Consider the following 23,860-nt stretch of genomic DNA (forward strand, 5'->3'; position numbering starts at 1 on the left):
TTCCATTTATTAATTGACAAAGGAGGCATATTTCTCCCCTGGTAACCTAAAGATTTAGGTTGTTTTCCCAGGGACTCTGTTTTCACTGTGAGGGTTCTTGGAAACTAAGCAGAGGATGAGGAAAAGGCTGTGAACAAGCTTGCTGGTCTCTCCCTGTCCTATAAAAGAGCATACTTCTTCTGTAACCAGAAGACCCTTTTGATTAGTCAAGGCTGGGCAGACTGAGATGAGGGTGTGTGTGTGTGTGTTGAGACAGGGTCTCACTCTGTCACCCAGGCTGGAGTTCTGTGGTGAGATCAGAGCTCACTGCAGCTTCTACTTCCTGGGCTCAAGCGATCCTCCTATTTCAGCCTCCAGAGTAGCGTGGAATATAGGAATGTTACCACACCCAGCTCATTTCCTAATGTTTTGTAGAGATGAGGGTTCACTGTGTTGCCCAGGCTGGTCTTGAACTCCTGGCCTCACGGGATCCTCCTGCCTTTGTCTCCCAGTGGCTGGCATTATAGGTATGAGCCACCTCACCTGACCTGCAATGATTTTTCAACAATATACTTTCTCTTTTACAGAGCCACTTAAGCTAAAGATACCCTTGAGAACAAGTACTGTCCTGTGGTTTCATGGCCTTTCTTCCATTTGTGGTTCTTGCCAAGTGGAATTTCAATGACATCTTATCAAGATGGATAAACCCAAGTTTCCCAGTGCTGGAATAGAGAAAATGGATGGACAAGTAAGTCCCACTCAGCACCTATAGCCCAGGCATGGGGACCTCAACACACCTGAGCCTCAGACATCACCTTTCATTGTGAGTAGCTCTGAGATGACACTTCTGGTTGGTAAATGCCTACTGGCAATAGTTTATATAACAGCAAGTTAAGGAATAAATAGTCACCAAAACGTTTTCTGTCCCCAGCTCCAGCATTAATTGGATTAGATAGTTATTTTCTGAAAAATTTTCCTATGTCGCAGTCCTGACCATATCTTCAAGTGAACAGAAAAATTCTATTAAAAAGTGAACCTTCTGTCTCACTCTGTTGCCCAGACTGGACTGCAGTAGTGCAATTATGGCTCACTGCAGCCTCAACCTCCTGGGTTCAAGCAGTCCTCCTGCCTCAACCTCACAGGTAGCTGGGACTACAGGTGCTTGTCACCACACCTCACTAATTTTCCTATTTTTAAAATATTTGGATTCCACAGGACCGACTTCAAAAAATTGAGTACACATGGATTTTGGTATACACAGAAATGGGGTAGCTGGAACTAATCCCCCCATATACCAAGGGACAAATTGTATCTGTTTTTACAATTCTCCTGTAGGATACATTATGTTCCATGACAATGGTAATTTTTAATGACAATTTTTAATTGAGTGAAATTACCATAAAAATAATAATTTGCTGAGCTGTTACTAGGTGCCTATAAGTACCATAGATTTTTTAAATTCCCCATATCTCTTCCTTATTTCACTTAACCACTCTATCTTAAATTACTCATGCTTGCTTCAGTGGCACATGTACTTAAGTTGGAACAATAGAGAGTTTGGCATGGCCTCTGTGAAAGAATGACATGCAAATTTGTGAAGCATTCCATATTTTTTAAAAAATGAGAAAAAAATTACTCCCAGATTTTCACTGTGTTTGTGCATATCACCTTTTGTTTAGGTTGAATTATATCCAAAGATGATATTTCCGGAAGTGAGATTACTGTGAGTGACAGGGTATGCGCATTCTTATTACCCTTGATGTAAATTGCCAAGCTTTCAGGCATGGTGGCTGTCAGCCTATAATTCCAGCACTTTGGGAGGCTGAGGTGGGAGGATTGCTTGAGACCAGGAGTTGGAGAAGGCAGTATAATGAGTAACTGTCTGTATTATTTAAAAAAAATTTCCCAGCCTCCAGCCTGGGCAACAGAGCGAGACTCCATCTCAAAAAAAAAAAAAAAAAAAAAAAATCCAAGCTTTATCCTGGAAGGTTTATATACAATTTAAATGCCACTGATAGTACAAGAAAATGGCCATTTCACTGCACTTTCACTGGCACAGATATAATTTAACAAGTTCCTTTCTGTGTGATAAATAAAAGACTTCATATTACTGTCACTTTTTTTTTTTTTTTTTTGAGACACAGTCTCGCTCTGTCGCCTAGGCTCTAGTGCAGTGGTATGATCTTGGTTCACTGCAACCTCTGCCTCCCAGGTTCAAGCATTTCTGCCTCAGCCTTCTGAGTAGCTGAGATTACAGGCATACACCACCACACCTGGCTAATTTTTGTATTTTTAGTAGAGATGGGGTTTCAATGTATTGATCAGGCTGGTCGCAAACTCCTGACCTCGTGATCTACCCGCCTCGGCCTCCCAAAGTGCTGGATTACAGGTGTGAGCCACGTACCCGGGCTATTTGTCACACATTTTATCTTTCCTTGTGTTAGCTTCTTAGCTTTATTTCTTTATTGTCCTTTTTTTTTTTCTTTTTTTGAGATGAAGTCTCACTCTGTCTCCCAGGCTTGAGTGTAGTGGCACAGTCTCAACTCACTGCAGTCTTGACCTCCTGGTCCCAGGTGATTCTTCTACCTCAGTAGTTGGGTTTATGGGCATATGCCACTATGCCTGGCCAATTTTTTTTTAATTTTTAGTAGAGATGAGGTCTTGCTTTGTTTCTTAGGCTGGTCTGGGACTCCTCGCCTCAAGCGATCCCCCCACCACCCCCTCCCAAAATACTAGTATTATAAGCGTGAGCCACCATGCCTGGGCTGTCCATGTCTTTTCCAGTTATTTATGGAATTAATTTGTCTTTTACTAATGCATTGATCTGTTTAATCTTTTATTAAATTATAAAAATAGTAAATACTTTTAAATAAATAAGTGAAAAATTTCCTTCAGTCTTTAGACCCATAATCTTATCTCAGGAAATAATTGCTATTGAGAAAATGGGCCATATGCTTCAAGATACATACATGGTAATTGAACATCACTTCACATTTTCATATTTCGTGGACATTTGTGCCAATACCTGTTGATGTATCTTAATCCTTTTCATGGTTGCATAATATTTTGTTATATAGATGTATCACAGTTTACTCATCAGCTGCTGTAGGCATTTAGGCTCCTTCTAATATTTGCTTTGAGTTCTTTATATAATTAAAAATTAACCCCCTCAGCCAGGTGTGAGGTCACACCTGTGTGGTGTTACAGGCAGGTCACACCTGTAATCCCAGCACTTTGGAAGGTTGAGGTGGGAGAACTGCCTGAGAGTGGGAGATCACCACCAGCCTGGTCAACATAGTGACACTTTGTCTGTACTAAAAATTAAAAAAATGTTGAGCTACACATTGCACTGTACACCTGTAGTCCCAGCTACTGGGGAGGCTAAGACTGGAGGATCACTTGAGCCAGAAGGTTGAGGCTGCAGTAAGCTATGATCACACCACTGCACTTTAGCTTTGGTAAGAGCAAGACTGTTTCTTAAATAAAATAAAAATTAGATGGCAATATTGCTCCAGCCCTGGAGGTTGAGGCTTCAGTTAACTGTGATTGCACCACTGCAGTCCAGCCTAAGCGATACAGCAAGACCCTTTTTCTAAAAATAAAATAAAATAAAAAGTAACCTTCGATTATATTTCCCAGTAACACCTTCCCTCCTACGTTTCTGCTGGAAGCCCTTGCATTTTGTTTGTTTTTCACATACCATTTAAAACTTTTAAGTACTGATGTCTGTCTGTGTCATCCCTCTTTTTTCTTTTCTTTTCTTTTTTTTTTTTAAAGAATGTCTTTTTGTCACTTCCAGCTGGATCTACCATGAAAGACTTCTGAATCCAGGAAGAGAGACTGACTGGGCAACATGTTATTCAGGTACAAAAAGACTTGGACTATAACTCAGAAATGATCAAATAATAGTGCATGCATCAAGTGCAATGGGAAGCTCTTCTGGAGGGTGAGAGAAGCTTCCAGTTAAGGTGTCATTGAAGCCAGGTCCTGAAAGATGAGGAAGAGTTGTATGAGAGTGGGGAGGGAAGAGGGAGGTGGAGGGATGAGGAATGGGCTGGGATGGGATGGAGTGAGCAGCCCAGGCAGGGAAACCAGCACTGTACAGACCTGGACAATGAAGATGGCACATTTTGTTCAGGGAATGGTGAATTAAGTGTGGCAGGAATGCTTTGTAGAGACAGTAATTTGCTTGTGTGGAATTTTGCCCGAGACCTCATTACAGTTTCTAAGTTTTTGTGTTATCATGCATCACTGTCCTTGTCAAACAGTATGATGATCACAATAACATCAAGCATAGTATTTCATTAATTCTCACAAAAACAGGTAGGTGCCACAGTTTTCCCCATTTTATGCACGAAATGATGAAGACTTGGGGTTAATGAGCGATTTGCCCAAGCTCACCTGGATACTAAGACTGAGTCAAATGTTAGGTCTGGTCTGACTTTAATGCTTGCCTTGTTCATGAACACCATCCATTGTCTCTCCTATGCAGTTAAGCAGGTAGACAGGTGAGAGAAGAACTCATGTTTTTCTCTACTCACACACTTCTAACCAAATGTATGTGTGGAGTTTCTACACCAATTCTCCAACTCTCTGGATGCCAACTGTGTATTCCACAATTCCATTCCAACACTACCTGGGGTTAGTGCAGACCTCACAGGTTAGGGGCTCAGTCCCACGAGACCACCCTCACTTCAGATGCCAATTGCAAGTCCTAGGTTGTCACCTGTATTTCTACCAACCAGTTAGAAATCAGGGTTTCCGATGACTCTCTTCTTGAGTTTAGTTATTTGCTAGAACAACTCACAGAACTTAGAAAAACAGGTTTTTCCTTTTCTTTCTTTCTTTTTTTTTTTTTTTTTAAAGACAGGGCCTCGCTCTATTGTCCAGGCTGGCATGCAGTGGTGCAGTTGTAGCTCATTGAAGCCTCAACCTCCAGGGCTCAAGTGATTCTCCTGCCTCAGCCTCTCAAGTAGCTGGAATTACAGGGTTCCCACCACCACATCTGGCTAATTTCTTTTATTTTTTGTATAGATGGGATCTTGTTATGTTGCCCAAGCTGGTCTCAAATTCCTAGACTCAAGTGATTTCCCCCCACCTCTGCCTCCCAAAGTGCTAGGATTATAGGCATGAGCCACCTCATCTGGCCAGCTTATTTTCTGTTACTGGCTCAATGTAAAGGCTCCATCTCAGGAGCAGCCAGTGAAAGAGGTGCACAGGGCAAGGTAAGTGGGGAGAGGCACAGAGCTTCCATGCCCTCTGTTGGGCACGCTACCCTCCCAGCACCTCCTTGTGTTCAGCAACACAGAAGTTCTCCAAACCCTGTTGTTTGGGTTATTATGGAGGCATGATTGATTGACCATTGGTAGCTAAGTCAATCTCCAGTCCCTTTTGCCTCCTGGAGTTCGGCAGGTGAGGCTGAAAGTTCCAAGCCTCAAGAAATGTGGTTGGGGCTGGGCGCAGTGGCTCATGCCTGTAATCCTAGCCCTTTGGGAGGCCGAGGCGTGCGGATCACTTGAGGTCAGGATTTTGAAACCAGCCTGACCAACATGGTGAAACCCCATCTCTACTAAAAATACAAAAATTAGCTGGGCGTTGTGGCACATCCCTATAATTCCAGCTACTCAGGAGGCCGAGGTAGGAGAATTGCTTGAACCTGGGAGGCGGAGGTTGCAGTGAGCTGAGATTGTGCCATTGCACTCCAGCCTGGGCTACAAGAGCCAAACTCCGTTTAAAAAAAAAAATGTGGTTGGTTCCTCTGGCAGCCAGCCCTCCTCCTGAAGCAGTCTGGGAGCTTGCAGCCACTGTGTCAGCTCAACAGCATCCCACATGCGTTCTTACCATGCTGCAGATCTGAAAGACCTTAGAGGCCCTTGTGTCAGGAAACTGGGACTAAGACTGAATATTAAAATAGAAAATGCTCCTATTACCTCCGTCACTAAGGACTTTATAAGAGCTTTAAAAGTTCTATGCCAGGAACCAAGGGCAGAGACCAAATGTATATTTCTTTTCTTATATTTGAGACAGAGTCTCGCTCTGCCACTGAGGCTGGAGTGCAGTGATGTGATCATAGCTCACTGCAGCTTTGACCTCCTAGACTAAAGCGATCCTCCACCTTAGCCTCTCCAGTAGCTGGAGCTACAGGCGTGCATCACCATGTCCAGCTGATTTTAATTTTAATTTTATAAAGGCGGGGTCTTCCTATGTTCCCCAGGCTGGTCTCGAACTCTTGGCCTCAAGCGTTCCTTTCTCTTTGGCCTCCCAAAGTGTTGGGATTACAGATGGGAGCCCCCATGCCCAGCAATCACAAGGATCTTTATAAGAGAAAGAAGTAATTTTTTTAAAAAGAACCCTACTGCCTTTCCCAATCCTACCAAGTAAAGGATGCTGGATAAAAAAAAATCCTAAGTCAGGCCAGGGGCAGTGGCTCACACGTATAGTTCCAACAGTTTGAGAGGCAGAGATGGGAGTATGTTTTAAGGCCATGAGTTTGAGAGCAGCCTGGGCAACATAGTAAGACCTCCTCTCTACAAAAATAAAAGAAAGAAATTTAATAAAATAAAATAAATATAGCCAGGCATGGTGGTGTATACCTACTCAGGAGGCTGAGGTGGGCAGATCTCTTGAGGCTAGGAGTTTGAGGCCAGCTTGGGCCACATATTAAGACTTCTCTCTAAAAAAAAATTAATAATAATTTTAAAAAGCCTGACATGGTGGTACTTGCCTGTATTTCCAGGTATTGGGGCAGCTGAAGCAGGAGCATCTCTTGAGCCCAGTTGGTCAAGGCTGCAGTGAGCTATGATTATACCACTGCACTCCATCCTGGGTGACACAGTGGGACCCTGTCTCAAAATACAAGTACAAATGAAATGAAATCCCAAGTCAGACCAGTCCCTTCTAGGCTATGTAGGCCTTGCAACCACATAGCTGCATGATCGGGTTTGTGTGGCTGCGGATGAGGAGACCCCTGCCCGATTGTTGTTGGCTTTATAATCAGTTTATTTTTCAGTATAGTAATCAAATATATTTCATCATACTTGATGGTCTCAGATATGCGTGGGTTTTGGAATTCCCCTTGGAACAGGTTGTAACATCTTATTTGCTCCATCATTCCATAATTTTTAAAATCTGATCATTGTTTACTAAGATCGGAATTGATATTAGACTACCTAGTCAGTTTTGATTATTGAGAAAATGAAATTGTGTTTTTTGCACTTTATCCAAGATTGGTATCATATTGGGTAAATGTAATCAATACTTGAACAAATGCAAAATTAGAGCTTTATCATGAAAAACGATGTCATTCTTGAAGAAGATGCCATTTCTTTTTTTCTTTTTTTTTGTTAAAGATAGAGTCTTGCTCTTATCGCCCAGGCTGGAGTGCAGTGGTGCAGTTTTAGCTCACTGTAACCCTTGCCTTCTGGGTTCAACCAGTTCAACTGCCTCAGCCTCCCGAGTAGCCGGGATTATGGGTGCCGCCACCACACCCAGCTAATTTTTGTATTTTTAGTAGAGACACAGTTTCACCATGTTGGCCAGGCTCATCTTGGACTCCTGACCTCAGGTGATCTGCCTGCCTCAGCCTCCCAAAGTGCAGGGATTACAGACGTGAGCCACCAGGCCCGGCCTCCATTTCTTTTTCGTAGTCTTTAATAAACAGCTGGTATTGTTGCAGACTTGCTATTTAGGCACTTAGGAATTTTTCACTAGAAGGCATGTAAAGAAAGACCATGGGCATTTGTAATGAATTTAGCATTCATTCTTTGCCTAACTGTCCCCAGAGCTGTAACTTTACTAATGAATTCTTTAGAAACCACTTAGCTAGCAACGGAGCCTAACCAGCCACTCACCCTCCTTATTCAGTGCTCTTTTGTTCTTGTCTGTTTCTCCTCCAACTTGGCTACACTCACAAAGTGATACAAACTTGCATTTGTTTTCCTTCCTTTTTAGAGACAGGGTCTTGCTCTGTTGCTCGGGCTGCAGTACAATGACATGGTCATAGTTCACTGTAGCCTCAAACTCCTGGACTCAAGCAGTTCTCCCACTTCAGTCTCCCAAATAGCTGGGACTACAGGCATGTGCCACCATGCCCAGCTAATTTTTTCATTTTTTATCATAGAGATGAGATCTTGCCAGGTTGCTCAGACTAGGCTCAATTCTCCTGACCTCAAGTGATCCTCCTGACTCAGCCTCCCAAAGTGCTGGGATTACAGGCAGGCATGACTACCTGTGCTATTATTTTAAATAATAGCTTTATTAAAATATTATTCACATGCCATTCACTTTATTTATTGAAATCTGCAATTCAGTAGGTTTTAGAATACTCAGAGAGCTGTGCATCGATCACCACAGTCACGTTTAGAATCTTTTATTACCCTATAGAGAAATCTATACTCCTTAGCCACTACCTCCTACTCCCCCCACCTGCCTTGGCCCCCAGCCTTAGGAAACCATTGATTCATTTTTTTGTCACTATAGATTTGCCTAATCTGGACAAATAGAATTGTACAATATGTGATCTTTTGTGGCTTTTTTTCCCTCTTAGCACAATGTTTTCAAAGTTCCTTTATGTCATAGTGTGTATCATTATTTCATCGTCCTATTGCTGAGTGATACTCCGTGGTAGAGACACGCTGCATTTTGTTTATCTGTTCATCAGTTGGTGGACATTTGGGTTGTCTTCATGTTTTGGCCATTATGAATAATGCTGCTGTGAAGATTGTTGTACAGTATATATTTGTGTGGATATATATTTTTATTTCTCTGGGATATGTGCCTAGGAGTGAAGTTGTTGCATTATATGATGACTGTACATTTTGAGAAACTGCCAGACTGTTTTCTTAAGTGGCTACACCAGTTGGGTGTGATGGCTCACACCTGTAATCCCAGCTACTCAGGAGGCGCCGATGGGAGGAATTGAGCCCATGAATTCAAGACCAGCCTGGGCAAGATAGTGAAACCCTGTCTTGATTTAAAAACAAACAAACAAACAAAAAAAACATCCAATTGAAATGACAGGAAAAGAAATACCCAAAGTGTTTACACGATTTTATGTTCCCACCAGTAATGTATGTGGATTCCAATTCCTCCACATCTTCACTGACATTATTGTTTTTTTAGATAGGGGCTGCTCTGTCTCTTAGGCTGCAGCCCAATGACACCATCACAGTTCACTACACCCTTGACCTCCCAGGCACAAGTGATTCCCTGATCTCAATGCCTGGCTAATTTTTATATTTTTTTGGAGTGATCGGATTTTACCGTGTTGCCCAGGCTAGTCTCATACTCCTGGCCTTGAGTGATCTACCCACCTCAGCCTCCCAAAGTTCTGGAATTACAGGCTGAGCCACCATGCCTGGCCTTCACCAACATTTGTCATTATGTTTTGTTTTTTCTTTTATACCTTAAAGCAGTATAAGAACAAGTGTCTTCAATTATAGGAAACAATATAATCCCAGGGCATTGGGAGGCTAAGACAGGAAGATGTGTTGATGCCAGGAGTTTGTTTTCTGTTTTTTTTTTCAGACAGAGTCTCACTCTGTGGCCCAGAGTGGAGTGCAGTGGTGCGATCTTGGCCCACTGCAACCTCCGCCTCCCAGGTTCAAGTGATTCTCCTGACTCAGCCTCCCAAGTAGCTGAGACTACAGGTACATGCCACTACTGCCCGGCTAATTTTGTATTTTTAGTAGAGTCAGAGTTTCACCATGTTGGCCAGGCTGGTCTCAAACTCCTGACTTCAGGTGATTTGCCTGCCTCAGCCTCCCAAAGTGCTGGGATTACAAGCATGAGCCCCCATGCCCAGCCTGATGCCAGGAGTTTTAGACCAGCCTGGGCAACCTAGCAAGACCTTGTCTCTACAGAATATTTAAAAATTAGCCAAATGTGGTGGTGCCTGCCTATAGTCTCTCTCTCTCTGTCTTTTTTTTTTTTTTAATTTAACTTTTTGAGACATGGTCTGTCTTTGTCTGAAACTCCTGGGATCAAGTGATCAGTCCTCCCACCTCATCCTACCAAGTAGTAGGGACCACAGGTGCATGCCACCGAGGTCTTGCTATGTTGCCCAGGCTGATCTTGAGCTCCTGGCCTCAAGCAATCCTCTCACCTTGGCCTCCCACAGTACAAGGATTACAGGTATGAGCCACCATGCCTGGCCCCTACCCTGCCTGTTGAGAACCAAAAGAAGGATCCAAATTCTCCTTAGCTCAACTCGAGCCATTTCCTGATTGCATCATCAGCAAGGAGCTGGTTATTGGGCTGTCCAGACCTCCCAAGTGGCACAGAAATGAGGTGAGGGAGTTTTCCTGCTCCTCCACTCTGTGAGGAGTTGGAAGATGATGTTTACTCGTTTGCAGAGAGAGATGCCTTGTAGGCACCTTAGAATGGAGGGGACCCTGATTCCAATGTCGTTTTTTTTGTTTAGAAACAGGACCTTGCCTTGTCACTCAGGATGGAGTTCAGTGGTCCAGTCACGGCTCACTGTAGCTTCAAACTCAAGCAATCCTGCCACATCAGCCTTCCCAGTAGCTGGGACCACAGGTGAGCACCATGACACTCAGTGAATTTTGTTGTGATTTTTTTGTAGAGATGGGGCCTCAACTGTGTTGCCAGGGCTGACCTTGAACTCCTGCACTCAAGGGATTTTCCTGCCTTGGCCTCCCAAAGTATTGGTATTACAGGCATGAGTCATTGTGCCCACTGTCTCTGGTTCTTAACCTTCTGCCTCCCTCTTCCACTTTTAAAGAATGCTTGTAATTACATGGACTCTTCTAGATATTCCAGGATAATCTTGTTTTAAGGTCAGCTGATTTTCAACCTTAATTTTATCTGCACTCTTAATTCCCCCTTCCTACGTAATTGTGCTGTGTAACATAGGACATGAACAATTGGTGGGGGTGGGGGTTATTACTTTGGCTACCACAGTAACTTTTTTGTGCCAGGTACTGAGCTAAGCACTGGTGAATTAAGCATGAATAACACACTCTCTCTAATCTACATCCATTCATGGGAGGAGCACCTCACCTGCCATGCTCCTGAGAATCTGGGGAGTCAAGGAAGCCTTCCGTGAGGAGGTGATGCCAAAGTGGACAAGTAACAGAGGAGCCGAAGCTAGCCAAGAAGAGAGTAGAGGTTTAAGGGGAAGCATATTATAAGCAGAGGGTATCACCCACTTCAGAGACTCCCAGAGGAGAAAGATGAGGCTCAGTTGGACTCCATAGCAGGTGAAATGGAGAGGGGCAAGCAGTGAGGCTGCCTTGCAAGGCAGGGCAGAGCAGGGGCTGTTAAGGAGTCTGGACTTAATCCCCGAGGCAAGGAGAAGTGATGTAAATGGGGGAGTAACGTGATGAGATTCATGGATTAGAGACATGGCTCAGGCTGCTATAGAGAAGGCACCAGGGGGAGCAGATGGCTCAGTGAGTGTGCAGGAGACCTCTCACTGAGTTTAGGAAGAAGTTTTTAAAATAGAAGAAGTTTGAGTAATTTAAATGATGGTGGGTAGGAGCTAAAAGTGGGGGATAGGTTAAAGATACAGGAAAGTGGGAGGAAGAACTGACAAGTGAGTTTCCTGAGAGGGCAGGAGAAGAGGAGATTCCCATAGGGGGATTAACACTTTCTTTTCTTTTTCTAAGACAGGGTCTTACTCTGTCACCTAGGCTGGAGTTCAGTGGCATGATCTTGGCTCACTGTAGTGTAGACTTCCCAGGCTCAAGGGATCCTCCCACCCCAGACTCCCAAGTAGCTGGAACTACAGGTGTGCACCACCACCACACCTGGCTAATATTGTTCTTTTTTTTGGTAGACACAGCGTCTCACTGTGTTGCTCTGACTGGTCTCCAACTCCTGGCCTCAAGCGATCCTGCTGCCTAGGCTTCCGAAATTGCTGGGATTACAGGCATGAGCCATAATGCCTGACCTCTGCTAGTTCTGTATTCTCTAGAGATATCTTTACTTTGTGCTAGTGTGTCCCTCATTATGCTGATCCTCTGTTAAAATTAATACCTTTTTTTCTTTTGAGATGGGGTTTCACTCTTGTTGCCCAGGCTGGAGTGCAATGGTGCTATCTCGACTCACCGCAACCTCCGCCTGCCGGGTTCAAGTGATTCTCCTGCCTCAGCCTCCTGAGTAACTAGGATGACAGCCATGTGCCACCATGCCCAGCTAATTTTGTATTTTTGGTAGAGACGAGGTTTCTCCACATTTGTCAGGCTGGTCTCGAACTCCTGACCTCACGTGATCCGCCTGCCTTGGCCTCCCAAAGTGCTGGGATTACAGGCATGAGCCATTTCGCCTGGCCAAAATTAATACTTTTTATATTAAATTTACATATATGTATTTTTTTCTTTTTGATGTCAGGTCTCACGCTGTCACCCAGGCTGGAGTGCAGTGGCACAACCTCTGCTCATCGCAGCCTCCACCTGCCAAGCTCAAGCAATTCTCCTGCCTCAGCCTCCCACGTTGCTGGGATTACAGGTAAGTGCCACCACACAGCTAATTTTTGTGTTTTTTGTAGAGATGGGATTTCGCCATGTTTCCCATACTGGTCTCAAACTCCTGAGCTCAAGGCAATCCACCCACCTTGGCCTCCCAAAGTGCTGAGATTACAGGTGTGATCCACCTTGCTCATTCTACTTTAAACTTTTGAGTTGTTTGTGTCTCCTGATTGGACTCCTACAAATACAGAATTGATGCTAGGAAGGGTACCAGGAGATAGACCCACACAGATAGGATTTGGGAATAGGTTTGGTTATCCAAGGAGCAGTGCTGAACTCCTTCCTAATGGGATATAGGATGCTGGTGATTTCCAGGAAGTGACCTCACAATGACTCAAGCTACCACTTACTGTTGATTGTGGTGAAATGCCAGGTGAAGCGTATGCCCTGCGAGCTTAGGGGTGCTACAGTTGACCACTGCCGCACTAAAGATGACTCTGAAGAATGGCATGGGATGGATCCTTTCGAATGCACTTGAGCAGCGGTCTCCAACCACAGGGCCATAGAACCGGAGGTGAGCAGCAGGCAAGTGAGGGGAAACTTCATCTGTATTTCTAGCCCCTCCTATGACTTGTATGACCACCTGAGCTCCATGTCCTGTCAGATGAGCAGCAGCTTTCGATTCTCATAGAAGCACGAACCCTGTTGTGAAGCGTGCATGTGAGGGATCTAGGTTGTGCACTCCTTATGAGAATCTAGTGCCTGATGTTCTATCACTATCTCCCATCATCCTAGATGGACAGTGTCGTTGCAGGAAAACAAGCTCAGAGATCCCACTGAGTCTACATTATAGTGAGTTGTAGAATTATTTCATTATATATTACAATGTAGTAATAATAGAAATAAAGTGCACAGTATATGTAATGCATTTGAATCATCCTGAAATTATTCCCTCCACTCCCAGTCTGTGGAAAAATTGTCTTCCACACATTCATTCTGTTTTTTGGTAGAGACAGGGTCTTAATATATTGCTCAGGCTGATCTCAAATTCCTGGCCTCAAGTAATATACCTCTCGGCCTCCCAAAGTGCTGAGATTACAGGCATAAGCCACCACCCTCAACCAAGATTTATTTCTTAAACCAAATAAAAATTAAGTGAGATTACTTGAGCCCAGGTGGTCGAGGCTGCAGCAAGCCCTAATTGCACCACTGCACTCCAGCCTAGGTGACAGAAAATAAAAAATAAAATAAAAATAATGTCTCAAAAAATAAAATAAAATACAAATTAACCCTTTATGACATTCCCAGTAACTTTCCCTCCTAAGTGTTCCCCACAAGTCTTTGAATTTTGTTTAATTTTCACATACCATTTAAGACGTTTAAGAACTTCCGTCTATCTGTGTCATCCTTTATTTCAAAAGAATGTCTTTTTGTCACTTCCAGCTGGATCTACCATGAAAGACTTCTGAATCCAGGAAGAGAGACTGACTGGGCAACATGTTATTCAGGTACAAAAAGACTTGGACTGTAACTCAAAAATCAAATAATAGTGCATGCATCAAGTGCAGTGGGAAGCTCTTTTGGACAGTGAGAGAAGCTTCCAATTAAGTTGACCCTTGAAGCCAAGTCCTGAAAGATGAGGAAGAGTTGTATGAGAGTGGGGAGGGAAGCGGGGAGGTGGAGGGATGAAGAATGGGCTGGGATGGGATGAAGTGTGCTGCTCAGGCAGGAAAACCAGCACTGTACAGACCTGGACAATGAAGATGGCACATTTTGTTCAGGGAATGGTGAATTAAGTGTGGCAGGAATGCTTTGTAGAGACAGTACTCTGCTTGTATGGAATTTTGCCTGAGAGACCTGACTACAGTTTCTAATTTTTTGATGTTATCATCCATCACAGTCCTTGTCAGATAGTTTGGAATAGGTATAATGATCACAGTAACACCAAACATAGTATTTCAGTAATTCTCACAGAATCACAGGTAGGTGCCACAGTTATCCCCATTTTATGAATGAAGTGATGAAGATGTAGGAATAATGAGTGATTTGCTCAAGCTCACCTGGATATTAAGACTGAGTCAAATGTTGGGTCTGGTCGGACTTGAATGCTTGCTTTGTTCATGAGCACCATGTATTGCCTCTCCTATGCAGTTAAGGAGGTAGACAGGTGACAGAAAAGCCCGTGTTTGTCTCTACTCACACACTTCCAACTGAATGTATGTATGGAGTTTCTACACCAAATTCTCCAATGCTCTGGATATTAACTGGGTATCCCATGATTTTACTCTGATACTACCTGGACTTAGCACAGACTCCACAAGTTAGGGGCTCAGTCCCACGAGACTGTCCTCACTTCAGATGCCAGTGGCAAGTCCTAGGTTGTCACCTGTACTTTTGACCAACCTGTTACAAATCAGGGGTTCCCATAACTCTCTTCTTGGGTTTAATAATTTGCTAGAACAGTTTACAGAACTCAGAGAAACAGTTTATTTTCTTTTTTTCTGAGAGAGACGGTCTTATTTTGTTGCCCAGGCTGGTGTGCTATATTTCTTTTCTTTCTTTTTTGAGACAGAATCTCCCTGTGTCATCCAGGCTGGGGTGCGATGATGTATCATAGCTTATTATAGCTTCGACCTCCTGAGATCAAGCGATCCTCCCACCTAAGCCTCCGAAGTAGCTGGGACTACACATGCATGTCACCCATGCCCAACTCATTTTTGTAGTCGGAGTTTCACCATGTTGGCCAGGTTGGCCATGTTGGCCAGATGGGGTCTTGTTGTGTTGCCCAGGCTGGCCACAAATTCCTGGGCTCAAGTGATGCTCCCACCTCATCCTTGTAGAGATGGGATTTAGTTTATGTCGCCCAGGCAGATCCCAAACTCCTGGGCTAAATCGATTGTCTCACCTCAGCTTATCAAGTAGCTGGGACTACAGGCACACACCACCATGTCGGGCTAATACTTATTTATTTTTTTTTCTAGAGGTGGGTCTCACTATGTTGTTCATGCTAGTTTCAAACTTCGGGCCTCAAGTGTTCCTCCTGCCTTGACCTCCCAAAGTGTTGGGATTATGGGTGGGAGCCACCATGCCCAGCAATCGCAGGGTCTTTGTAAGAGGGTAGGAGATTCAGAAGTGGAGCAGGAGATGTGGTGATGGAAGCAGAGGTAAGAGAGGGAGATTTGAAGATGCTTCACTTCTGGCTTTGAAGATGGAGTCAGGGGCCATGATCCAAGGAATGGGAGTGGCTTCTGGAAGGTGAAAAAGCCAAGGGAACACTTCAGAGTCTCCAGAAGGAATGCAGCCCTGCTGACACCTTGACTTTAGCCTTAATAGAACTAGTTTGTGTTTCTGGCCCCCAGAACTGTAAGATGGTACATTTGTGGTGTTTTAAGCCACTGAATGTAGAAAACTGCAAACTACATTGCAGCAGCAAGAATAAATGAACATGAAGCCAGGCATGATGACTCATGCCAGTAACCCCAGCACTTTAGTAATTTAGGCAGGAGGACTACTTGAGGCCAGGAGTTCAAGACCAGCCTGGGCAACATAGTAAGACCCTGTCTCTACAAAAAATGAAAAAATTGGCCAGGCATAGTGGCTCACGCCTGTAATTCAGCACTTTGGGAGACCGAAGTGGGCAGATCACCTGAGGTCAGGAGTTCGAGAGCAGCCTGGCCACATTGCGAAACCCTGTCTCTACTAAAAATACACAAATTAGCTGGGCATGGTGGCACCCACCTGTAATCCCAGCTACTTGGGAGGCTGAGGCAGGAGAATCACGTGAATCTGGGAGGTGGAGGTGGCAGTGAGCCGGGATTCCGCCATTGCACTCCAGCCTGGGCAAGAAGAGTGAAACTCTGTCTCAAAATAAAATAAAATAAAATACTAAAAAAATGAGCCAGGCATGATGGCATGAACCTGTAGTCCCAGCTACTCGGGAGGCTGAGGTGGGAGGATTGCTTGAGCGTGGAAATTTGAGGTTGCGGTGAGCTGTGATTGTGTCAGTGCACTCCAACCTTGGTGACAGTGAGATCTTGATAAAAAGAAGGCAGAAAGTAAAGAAGAAATGAGCATGATGGGCATAGGGACAGATGGCAATGTTAAATATTATGGTCAGGGGTGGCCTTCTAAATGAAAATTGAGCAAAGACTTGAAGGAGGGGAAGGAGCTGGCCAAGGTGCTGAGGGAAGAGGATTGTAGGCAGAAACAACAGAATAAAGCGTCCGAGGTGTGTCTGAGGCTCTGGAAGGAGGCCAGTGAAGCAGAAGGAGAGAGGGAGAGAATTAGGGGAAGGGGCCAGGGATTTGCTGGGTGGGGATCAGTACAGATCATGTAAGCCCTGGGAGGTTATTGCTGGGGCTTTGGCTTTGACTCTGACTCAGATGGGCACTGCAGTAGGGTTCTAAGCAGAGAGGCGACATGATCTGTCTTCCGGTTTAAAAGCATTCTCTGGCTGCTGAGTTGAGAAGGACTGTGGGAAGATTTGGGTAGAAGCATGGGGGCCAAGTTATGGCAACATCCAGGTGGGAGATGAATTTGGTCCTGACCAGGGTCATGGTGGTGTTGAGAGGTGGTCAGAGGGGAGAAGTAGGGGAGGAGGCCAGGGAGTTGCTGGGTGGGGATCTGTAGTGTGTGTTGAAGACAGTCAACAGGATTTCCTGACAGACTGGATGTGAGAGAAGGCAGAGGTCAAGGTTGAGTTTGATTCTTACTGAATTGTTAAGTAATTAAAAAAAACACTACTGCCTTTCACAATCCTAGCAAGTACGGGATGCTAGATTAAAGAAATCTCTTCAAGTTCATTGCAGTGGCTCATGTCTGTAGTCCCAGCTGTTTGGGAAGCAGAGATGGGAGTATCTTTTAAGGGCAGGAGTTCAAGACCAGCCTGGGCAACACAGCAAGATCTGCTCTTTACAAAAATATTTTTCAAAATTAAATACATGTAGCTAGGCATGGTGATGTGTACTTGTAGTTTCAGCTACTCAGGAGGCTGAGGTGGGCAGATCTCTTGAGGTCAGGAGTTTGAGGCCAGCTTGGGCAACATAACAAGACCCTCACTCTACAAAAAAATTTAAAAAATAGCCAGGCATGGTGGCCCTCAACTGTAGTACCAGCTGCTGGGGAGCTGAGGCAGGAAGATGGCTTGAAGCCAGGAGGTTGAGGCTGCAGTGAGCTGTAATTGCACAGCTGCACTCTAGTCTGGGTGACAGAGCAGAACCTGTCTCACAGTACAAATAAAATGATGAAATTTCAAGTCAGAGCCTTTGAGCTCTGCAACCCTTGCAAACCGTGAGCCGTATGGTAGGGTTTGCGTTGCTGGGAATGAGGAGACCCCTGCCCAGTGTTGTTGCCTGACTAATCAGTGTTTTAAGCATTTATTCATCAGGGTGGGCGCAGTGGCTCACGCTTGTAATCCCAGCACTTCAGGAGACCCAGGCGGGTGGATCACCTGAGGTCAGGAGTTCAAGACCAGCCTTGCCAACATGGCTACACCCTGTCTCTACTGACAAAATACAATAATTAGCCAGGCATGGTAGTGGGCGCCTGTAATCCCAGCTACTTGGGAGGCTGAGGTAGGAGAAACGCTTGAGCCCGGGAGGCGGAGGTTGCAGTGAGCTGAGATTACGCCACTTCACTCCAGCCTGGGCGAAAGAGCGAGTATTATATCAACATGTAATGGTTTTATTATTAATATGTAATGAATGTTAAATATTTTAAGAATCTTGTATCAACCTGTAATGATTTTATTAATATGTGATGAATATTTTTAAAATTTTGTCTTATTTTCTAGTTTTAATATAATTGTTTATATAAAGAAATAGTCTTAGAGGTCTTTAATAAAGTTAAAAAATGTAAAGACATCCTAGACCCCAAAAGATTGAGAACTTCTAGTTTAGAAATATTCAGAATAAGCCACATACAACTTGCTACTTGAACTATTTTTTTTCTTTGTGTTTTATTTTAGGAGATGAGGTCTCACCCTGTCACCCAGGCTGGAGTATAGTAGTACTATGACAACTCACTGCAGTCTTGAACTCCTGGGCTAAGGATCCTCCTGCCTGAGCCTCCTGAGTAGCTGGGACTATAGGTATACATGACGACACTTGACTAATTTTTAAATTGTTTTGTGGACATGGGGTCTCACTTTGTTGGCCTGGCTGGTGTCAAACTCCTGGCCTTAAGTAACCCTTTCACCCCTGCCTCCCATCCTAGAGGTATGAGCTGCCACAATGAGCACTTGTTCAATTTTCTAAACAAATAAAACATTTCTAAAGTAAGGCTGTAGGATGATGGCAGGAAGATAAAAATAGAAAAACAGAAGAATATGTTCAAATGACTTACACATATTCTTTTGACGGCAAGAAGAACTTTTAGTATATACATTGCTTGCAAACAAAAACATAAGGCAAATAAGCAGTGTTGTATAGGAACGTCAACACACACTGTACAATATTCCCACTTCGCTGACATGAGTTATGGAAATTTTGTGGTTTACTTGAGTATTGCTATCAGTATTTTGCTTCTCTGATCATTTTTATGAACTTCCTCATCTGTGAACTTCTCTCCAAGGTATGTCATATCATGACATACTGCTGCTGCACAAACATGGCCAGTGTCTTCCTCTTAAACATGTTGAATGCTTTCTTAATTTCTTTTACCCTCTGTCTCTGTGTTTTGCATTTTTCTTACCTTTATTGTCAGAAACTCGAGAAAGTCAGTCATACTAATTTATCGCCATTTGCTTTATTAATTTATACTTTGTTTATATGGAATTTTGCCCAACAGGCCTCATTACAATTTCTAACCTGTTTTGTTTTATTTTGTTTTTTCCTGAGACAGAGTCTCGTTCTGTTGTCCAGTCTGGACTGTAGTAGTGCTATCACAGTTGACTGCAGCCTCAACCTCCCAGGCTCAAGCAATCCTGCCATCTCAGCCTCCCACGTGGCTGAGACTATAGGTGCTTGCCACTATGCCCAACTCATATTTGGAATTTTCCTATACATGGGTTCCAGAGGGGTGACGGCGAAACGTGAGTAAGCATGGATTTTGGTATATGCAGAGATGGGGGGCTGGAACTAATTCTGTCTGTATACCAAGGGACGACTGTATATGTTTTTACAATTATGCTGTAGGACACATAGTATTACATAGCCTTGAAAATAATAATTTTTAACTGAGTGGAGTAATGATAATATTGATAAAAGTAGCAGCTGGCCAGGTGTGGTGGCTTACACCAGTAATCACAGCACTTTGGGAGGCTGAGGCAAGAGGATGGCTTAAGGCCAAGAGTTTGAGACAGGCCTTGGAAACAAAGGGAGTCACCATCCCTACAGAAAAATACATGAATTAGCCTAGTGTGGTGGCATGTTCCTGTAGTCCCAGCTACTTGGGAGGCTGAGGTGGGAGGATCGCTTGAGCCCAGGGAGGCTGAGACTGCAGTGAGTCATGATCAGGCCTCTGCACTCCAGCCTGGGTGACAGAGTGAGACACTGTCTCAAAACAACAAAAAAGTAGCAGCTAACATCAACTGAGCTTTTACCAGTTGCCTGTTAATACCATGGTTTAATTTCTTATAACTGTTTCTTATTTCACTTAACCACTCTGTCTTCCGTTACTCCCAGATTTTCACTGTGTTTGTACAGACGACCTTTGTTTAGATTGAATTGTCTCCCCAAGGTATTTGCAGAAGTAAGATTACTGTGAGTCATGGTGAATGGACATTCTCATTACCCTTGATGTAAATTGACAAGGTTTTGGGTGCCTCCCAGCTATAATCTCAGCACTTTGGGAGGCTAAGACAGGAGGATTGCTTGATGCCAAGAGTTGGAGGAGGCAGTATGGCAGTATGGTGAGACCCTGTCTCTATTATTTTAAAAAATTGTCAAGCTTTACCCTGGAAGGCTTATATACAATTTAAACACCCGTCATAGTATAAGAAAGTGCCCATTTCACTGCATCTTTGCCAGTACAGGGTATTAAAATTTAATGTCATTTTTTGTTCATTTTAAATTGGTAAAAGACCTCATATTACTTTACTTGTCATATTTCTACATCTTTCTTTAGCTTATTAGCTCTATTTCTTTTCTGTCTGTGAATGGTTGTTGTTGTTTTGTTCTTTGAGACAGGGTCTTGCTCTGTCACCCAGGCTTGACTGTAGTGGCATAATCATGACTCACTGCAGCCTTGATCTCCCAGGCTCAAACTTCAGCTTCCTGAGTAGCTAAGACTAGAAGTGTGCACCACCACTCCCAGCTAAGTTTTTTCTTGTTTTGGATAGAGACAGGGACTCACTGTGTTGTCCAGACCGGTCTCTAGCTCCTGGCCTTAAGCAGTCCTCCTGCGTTAGCTTCTCAAATTGCTGGAATTTTGGGTATGAGCCACCATGCCTGGCCTGGGCTAGTCCTGATTTCTCTAGAGTTCTCTTTACTTTGTGCTAGCCAATCTCTCATTATGCTGTTCCCCTGTTACAATGAATAATTCTCTGGATTAAATTTGACCACTTTAAACTTTTGAGTGGTTTATGTCTCCTGATTGGACTCTGACTAGTATGCTCGGAAGGGTCCCAGGAGATAAACCCACACAGATGGGATTTGGGCATAGGTTTGATTGTCCAAGGGACAGTGCTGAGCTCCTTGCCAATGGGAAATGGGATGCTGGTGATTTCCGGTAAGTGACCTCACAGTGACTCAAGCTACCACTTACTGTTGATTGTGATGAAATGCCAACGAGGCACATGCCTTGGGAGCTAAGTGGTTGCTGCACTTGACCGCTATGAAGACTGGTGTGGGAAGGGTCCTTTTGGATGCACTTGAGCGGGGGTCCCCAACCCCTGAGCCATAGAGCTGTAAGGAGCCACACAACAGGAGGTGAGTGGTATCGAGTGAGGGAAGCTTCATCTGTATTTACAGCCACTCCCCTTTGCTCACATTCCCGCCTGAGCTCCACCTTCTCTCAGGTCAGCAGCAGCATTAGATTCTCATAGGAGCACGCACCCTGTTGTGAACCGTGCATGTGAGGCATCTAGGTTTTGCTGTCCCTATAAGAATCTAATGCCTAATGATCTGTCACTTTCTACCGTCACGCTCAGATGGGACCATCTAGTCGCAGGAAAACAAGCTTAACATGCCCACTGATTCTACATTATGGTGAGTTCTATAATTACTTTACTGTATATCCGAATTTAATAATGGAAATAAAGTACCTAATAAATGTAACATGCTTGAATCTTTTGGCCCAGGTCTTGCCTCCTGGCAGCCTCTGCAGCCTCTCCAGGCCCCGAACTTTCTCCAGTCGGCCTCTACAGACCAAGCTCATGACTCACAATGGTCTATTTAGGCCCGTACTCTACCTCACGGCAGTCTCTGCAGATAAGGCTACTGCCTCAACAGCCTCCACAGGCCCAGCTCCATCGTTACCACGGCCTCTTTAGAGCCAGCTCCTGCCTCCCAGTCTTCTCTCCAGGCCCAGAACTTTCTCAAGTCGACCTCACCAGACCCAGCTTCTGCCTCTCATTGCCATCCCAAGGGCCAGCTTTTGCCTCACGGCCACCTTCCGAGACCCAGCTCCTGTTTTACGGTGGCCTCATGAGGCCCATCTTCTGACTCCTGGCAGCCTGTACAGGCCCAGCTCCTGCCTTACAATGGCCTCTTTAGTCCCAGCTCCTGCCTCTTTGCAGGAGGCCCAAATGTCCTTAAGTCCAGGCCACAAAATCCAGGCCCAAAATGTCCACAAGTCGGCCTCTCAAGGCCCTGCTCCTGCCTTTCATTGGCCTCTCCAGGCGCAGCTGCTGTCCCCAGGTGACCTCTACAGGCTGCGCTTTTGCTTCTGGCTGTGCTGGAGGCCCAACTCCTGCCTCAGAACAACCTCTTTTGGCTCAGCTCCTGCCCAGTTCCTGGTGGCCTTTGAAGGCCCAAAAGTGCCTCAAGTCAAGCTTTCCAGGCCCACCCTCTACCTCCCAGTGGCCTGGACAGGCCCAGCTCCTACGTAACAATGGCTTCTCCAGGCCCAGCTTTTGCCTCACGGACATATTCCCCAAACAAGCTCCTACCTGCCTCCCGGCCACCTCGACGGGCCCAGATCCTGCCTCACACTAACCTCGTTAGGCCCAGCTCATGCCTCACTGTGGCCTGTCCAGGCCCAGGTCCTGCCCCCCGACAGGCTGTCCATGCCCGAAACTTCCTCAAGTCAGCCTCTCCAGTCACAGCTCCTGCCCAACATTGGCCTCTTTAGGCACGGCTCATGCCTTGGTGGCCTCTCCAGGCCTCTCCAGGCCCAGCTCCTGCATCCTGGCAACTTCTCTAGACCAAGAACTTTCTCAGGTCCGCCATCCCAGGCCCAACTCTTGCCTCCCGTCAGCCTCTGTAGGGTCAACCTCTGCCTCTCAGGAGACTTTCTTGGCCACCTAGGCCAAGCTCCTGCCTTTCAGCAGCCTCTACAGGCCCAGCTCCTGCCTCTCAATGACCTCTCTAGAGCAAGCTCATGCCTCACAGCGGCCATTCTGGCTCAGCTTTTGCCTGTTGGCGGCATCTCCAGGCCCAGAACTTCCTCAAGTGGGCCTCTCCAAGCTCAGCTCTTCCTCCCAGCTGCATCTCCAGGCCCATCTCCTACATCACAATAACCTCTTTCAGCTCAGCTCTCGCCCAGCTCCTGGCAGCCTTTATAGGCCTAAAGCTTTCTCACATCACGTTCTCTAGCACAACCTGCCTCCCAGCAGCTTAAATAGGTCCAGCTCCTGCGTGACCATGGCCTCTCCAGGCTCAGCTTTTACTTAACGGAGTTCGTCCTTGGCCAAGTTCCTGCCTGCCTCCCAGCAGGCTCGAAAGGCCCAGCTCCTGCCCCCGACAGTCTGTCCAGGCCAAAATCTTCCTCAAGTCAGCCTCCGCAGGCTGGTCTCTTGCCTCACACTGGCTTCTCCAGGCCCAGCTCCTGCATCTTGGCAGCCTCTCCAGGCCCAGCTCTTGCCTCATGGCAGCTGCCCCAGGCGAAGTTTCTGACTGCCTGCCAGCAGCCTCAACAGGCACAGCTCCTCCCTCACACTGGTCTGTTTAGGCCCAACTCCTGTCAGGCCCTATCCAGGCCCAGTGCCTGCCTTCTGACTGACCCTTGAAGCCCAAAACTTCCTCAAATCAGCCTTTTTAGGCCCACCTTCTGTCTACTGTCGGACTCTACAGGCCAGCCTCTGCCTCACAGTGGTCCCTCCAGACCCAGATCATGTCTTACTGTGGCATCCTCAGGTGAAGATCCTGCCTTTCGGCAGCTTCTACAGGGCCATCTCCTGCCTTGCAAAGGCCTCCTTAGGCCAAGCTCATGCCCCATGGCGACTTTTCCAGGCACAGATTTTGCCTTTTGCAGCCTGTCCAGGCCAAGAATGTCCTCAATTTGGCACCTCTGGGATGAGTTCATTCTCCCGGCTGCATCTACAGGCTCATTTCCTGCCTCAAAACAACTTCCTT

General features: G+C 45.3%; 1 long non-coding RNA gene and 1 pseudogene across 9 annotated transcripts in view; both read left to right on the forward strand.

The window, feature by feature from the left end:
• Positions 1–23,239, forward strand: part of LOC140709605 (uncharacterized) — a 45,981-nt gene extending 22,742 nt beyond the window's left edge. For 2 of the 9 annotated variants that reach the window (XR_012090111.1, XR_012090116.1), the window contains 8 exons: positions 567–727; positions 3,779–3,843; positions 10,400–10,515; positions 12,350–12,447; positions 12,841–12,981; positions 13,851–13,915; positions 18,373–18,495; positions 19,248–20,112. This is a non-coding gene — a long non-coding RNA (uncharacterized lncRNA). Of the gene's footprint in view, positions 1–566; positions 803–3,778; positions 3,844–10,399; positions 10,516–12,330; positions 12,448–12,764; positions 12,993–13,850; positions 13,916–18,372; positions 18,496–19,247 lie in introns of all 9 variants that reach the window. The other 7 variants (XR_012090114.1, XR_012090110.1, XR_012090112.1 and 4 more) reach the window with 7 other exon arrangements.
• Positions 1,494–1,593, forward strand: LOC140709739 (U6 spliceosomal RNA; annotated as a pseudogene).
• Positions 23,240–23,860: the final 621 nt, after the last annotated feature.

The sequence above is a fragment of the Chlorocebus sabaeus genome, chromosome 21 (assembly GCF_047675955.1).
Source record: "Chlorocebus sabaeus isolate Y175 chromosome 21, mChlSab1.0.hap1, whole genome shotgun sequence".
Classification (NCBI taxonomy): domain Eukaryota; kingdom Metazoa; phylum Chordata; class Mammalia; order Primates; family Cercopithecidae; genus Chlorocebus; species Chlorocebus sabaeus.